Here is a 4,584-nt window from a genome sequence, read left to right as displayed (position 1 = left end):
CTTTATACATTAACTTGATGTCACATATCACAATGCTTATTTATTTACTTTTTTTTCATTTATTATTCCACCAATGGAATATAGATGACATGAGGGCTGGGAATTTTTCAATATTTTCCACCAATTTTGTCAAGTGAACATACTATGTGTTCAATAACTATCTATCAAAGAAAGAAATAAATGTATAGATCTAATAATTAAGAGAAATACACAGTTGTGCTAGAGTTAGTATTTAAAATTATGGGAGTGTGGGGTGGTTCCATAGAGTAGTGGTTAGCATGTCTGCTTCGCATGCAGAAGGTCCTGGATTCGCACCCCAGTGGAGCCACGGTCCATACCCGAGGTGCGCCAGGCCCCCTGGGTGTGCCAGGTCCCCTGGTTGTGCCAGGTCCATACCCCAGGTGTGCCAGGCCCCAGGTGTGTGACACGAGCACGTGGGAGGAGACACCCCGCCTTCAGAGATCCAGTTCTTAAGGGGAGATGGAAACATCTGTAGATCAGGCGTGGAAGTCAGGGGTTGGCGGGGGGAGAGAGGAATAATAAAAAATAAAATAAAATTATGAAAGTGAATAAGGTCATCCAAGGAGAGCATATAGAATGAAAAGAGGAGGGGTCTGAGGACAAAACTGGGGAAACACCAACTTTGGGGCCTTGGGTGGAATAAGGACAAGCAGTTCATAGAAACAGAAAGTTAAGCCAGAGGAATAGGAGGAACATCAATAGAATGTGATGTCACAAAAACCAAGACAGGATGGAGTGTCAAAAATGAAGTGGCCAATAGAATCAAACCCTATTGAAAAATCATGTGAAGACTAACTTTCAAAGTATCCACTGGCTTTCGTACTAAGGTAGGGACTGCTGGTGACCTTATTAGAGAATTTTCACCAATTTTTTGGGGGGGGAGGGCAAAAACCAAAGAGCAGCAGGCTGAATGGTGAAGGGAACGCAATGAAGTGGACATAGTGTAGACTACTTTCTAACAAGAAGAGAGAAAGGCCAGGACATAGATTAGAGGGAGGAAATCATTCTAAGGACAGAGGGAATTTGAACCGGTTTACTGTATGAGAAAAAGAAATATCCAGTAGCCCAGGAAAAGCGGGGGAGATGCCACAAATACAGGAAGAATAAGATGTATTGAAGTCCCCAAGAAAATGGAATAGGAAGGGCTGGGATCTAGAGCATGAAGATAGGGTTTATTTTAGCAAGGAAAGCTAAGAGACTTCGTGGCTCAATAGCTTGTTTTTCTTAATGAGAGGAACGCCAAAGTCATCTGTTTAGGAAGAGGAGGGAAGCATGCGGACAGCTTGAGACTGTATAGAAAGTTGGATATAGCAACTGAGAGTTAAGGGAGAGGGAGCTGAACCAAAAAGAGCCATCCATGCATCCACTCACCTGATTCCCAGGTTAGAAATTCATTCCACTTGTCTGGGTGTTGTCCTTCAGTAGCTCTTAGAAACAACAGTTGTCTCTGGGCTCACTGAAGTCCCCAGCTCAGTCACCCAACCGTCTGGCTCTGTAGGAGGCATTGTGCCAACGAAAGTAGGTTCCGGGCAGATCCCAGCGCAGCCGCTCAACTTGCCCGCCATGTAGGGGGCGCACTTCCCAGGCTGGTGAGCCCCCCCAACAAGCCTTGCGGCGTAATTCAGAGCCCATATCTATGACGTGGTACCCCGTCGCCCCCTGTAGGGGTTGGTGTGGTAAGTGAATTGGCTTCACTCTTTGTTAGGAGAACGAGCGGGTGAGAAAGGAAGAAGGCCGAACAGGCCTGGCCTGGGCAAGGACTGAAGGAGGACTGAGCAAGGAGGTGAGGAGCCGATCGGTAGGCGGCTACCGCTTACAAGAGTAGCGGCGGGGGTCTACTGACTAGGCCGCGGCGGCCATGGCCGTGGACTTAGGTGACGCCAGGAGCGGTTTCCGCCACAGCGAGATAGTCCTATTCATCAACGAAGAGGTGCTCAGTAACGGCGGCGGCCCGGACTTCTACTTGACTTTCTGCTCGCAGCCCTGGAACGAGATAGAAGACAAGCTGCGTTCCATTATAGCTGACCCTCAGGTGCCGCGGGCCGTCAAGAGGGCCTGCACCTGGAGCGCGCTAGCCTTGAGCGTACGTGTGGCGGCGAGGCAGCGAGAGCAGCAGGCGCACCGGGTCCGGAGGCTGCAGGAGCAGGTGGAAGAGCGCGAGACCGCCGCCTGGGCTCTGGCCTCCCAGCTGCAGCGGCTGCGAAAGGAGCGCGATATGCTGGTTTCGCAGTTGCGTCGCATGCGAGAAGACCAGCAGCAGACACTGGACGACCGTGAAGCTCTACGCCGGCAGCTGCTTCAGGCTGAAAAGCAGTCCCGGGAAGTTGTACCTGAGTCCCGACCCCAGCGGCTCGGGTATGATGTGTGGCCTCTGAATGCAGATGAGCGGAACAAGGTGCTGGCCGAAATGAGGCAGCGTAGGAAGGATGCAGATTTCCAGAGGGAGAGCGCCCAGATACCCCCGACAACAAGTGTTCTTCATGTGCCAGGACCTCCGAATTCCTGGGCCCAGGTTGTTCACACCCCTCTGCCAGGGCCGTACCCCACACCATTCCCAGTGGCAATCTCGTACCCAGCGCCTCCCGCACCCACAGTAGTCACAGAAACAGATGAGACAGCAGGAACCGCATTTCCACCCCAGATGCCTACTGGGATGATATACCCATCTGGCATGTGGCCTGCAGTTGGGTCCCAGGAGGAGATAGCCCTGCAGTCTGACCAGAGGAGCCAAGGCCAAGAAGAAGTTCCTGTGAGGCCCCATTTCATAAACCCCTCAGGGCACAGCCGGAGACAAGAAGACCCAAGGAAGCAGCAACCTCAGGGACAGGTGCCCACGCTACCAAAAGGTAAGGAAGCCTTTGAGTACTAGCAGTAGGGGAAACCTGCCCCAGACCTTGGGAGGAGGGACTGGGAAAGCCTATAATATAGAGTGCGATTACTTTTTTCTGACACTTAGCTTGCAAATAAATGCAAGAGGTAGGAAGCCTTGACCCAAAACAAGCTCCTCACTGAATTCAGGGATGTAGAAAAAGAGTGACACATACTCCAAAGAGAAATCAATTTCTGGAGGCCCTCTTCTGATCAAAAACTAACTTTTATTTTTATCATAGAAAATCTGAAAACCTAGCAAACAAAAATTTTCATTATCCTATCATCAAGCAATAATCATTTTTAACACATTTATATATCTATTTCCACAAATGGATCTCTTTCCCCCAGTTTCATATTATACATGTATGCATATAATGTGTACTGTTTTAAAGAAAGACGAGATTCGATTGAATATGTTCATTAATCTTTTAAATGAAAATTTCTCTGATTGCATTTAAATTCACAGGTGGTAGACTCTGGATGGCTGCTACCAATTGGCTGACACCCCAGAGTGACTGACATGATGAAATATTCTCTTTTTTCTCCTTTCTGTATTCTCCTTAACCTCTTTTCTCCTAGAAGTATTAGGTCTTTGGCGGAGAATAACCATGCTTTTGGAACATAAGTTACACCGTATTCTAGGAACACTGCTTTTCCTTGAGAATGCTATTATTGTGCTGTAAACTGCAGCAGCATTCATATGTGTTTCTTGATTTGGTTTTTATAACATTCATAGGTAAGGGCTTGTTCTTTGTTTCTCTAAGCTCCAGGAACTTCATGTGAAGCTGAAGAAGCCCCAGCTCCCAGTGTGTGAATCCTCACAAAATACCCTTCTGGCTCTCAGCAAGCAGCCTTCACCTCAGTGAGACCTCAACTGGCTGGAGCTAAAAAGAATGTGAAGGAATCAGGGGAGAGGAGACATACTGACACACATCTTGGAACAAGGAACAGCAGACAAATTTTGTTAGAACTTACTGCTTCTGTTGGGGAAAAAGGATTGACATAGCACAGGTCAAAGGGGTTTGGGAAAGTAGTGTTAAATTTTAGAGACTGTTGCAATTTTATTGTTATATTCATTAATTAATAGGACGAATAGTTATTATCTAATATGTGTTAGGAAATACAATTATATGTTATTATCTAATGCATGCATTATAACCCAGTTGGATGAGTTTGATTAGATGGCAGTAGAGAGCCTAATTCAAGATAACCGTGTAGACCCAGAGGTGTCTCCTTTGTCTAGCATGTACTGTGGCTTTTGGGTAAAACCAAATGAAATAAGGTCAAGATCCATTTCTATGATTCTGGGGGCAAAGTCAGAGTCTTTCATGGAAGGACTTAAATGACTGAACTGCTCATCACATTAATCTTAGTGGAGACAAATGGGCAGTGGCAAATATCCCACAAAAATAGGATCAGGACTTTTCTGATACTCTTGCTGATTTCTTCCCTTAAGAGGGACAGCTGTCTTGGCTGTCTGAAAGACCACTGAGTAACTGTCTTAAGGACAGTGCTTGGGAGAGTGTTGGATACACACTCAAGCCCTCAGCCTCAGGCTGCCCCCATGTGAGGCACCTTTCCTGTCATGAGTGGATGAAGAATAAAATGAATTCTAAGGACAAACATCTTCTTTTGGGAGGCTAATTGGACTTAAAATAGACTGGACTGGGACAGGCACTCTTGAGAATACCC

General features: G+C 47.0%; 1 non-coding gene across 1 annotated transcript; it reads left to right on the top strand.

The window, feature by feature from the left end:
- Positions 1-255: 255 nt before the first annotated feature.
- Positions 256-328, top strand: TRNAA-CGC. The gene has a single exon. It is a non-coding gene; the product is annotated as a tRNA-Ala (tRNA).
- The last annotated feature ends 4,256 nt before the right edge of the window (positions 329-4,584 follow it).

The sequence above is a fragment of the Pteropus vampyrus genome, unplaced genomic scaffold (genome assembly GCF_000151845.1).
Source record: "Pteropus vampyrus isolate Shadow unplaced genomic scaffold, Pvam_2.0 Scaffold335, whole genome shotgun sequence".
Classification (NCBI taxonomy): Eukaryota; Metazoa; Chordata; class Mammalia; order Chiroptera; family Pteropodidae; genus Pteropus; species Pteropus vampyrus.
The sequence above is the reverse complement of the archived record's forward strand: the minus strand, read 5'-3'. Positions and strand labels throughout refer to the sequence as shown.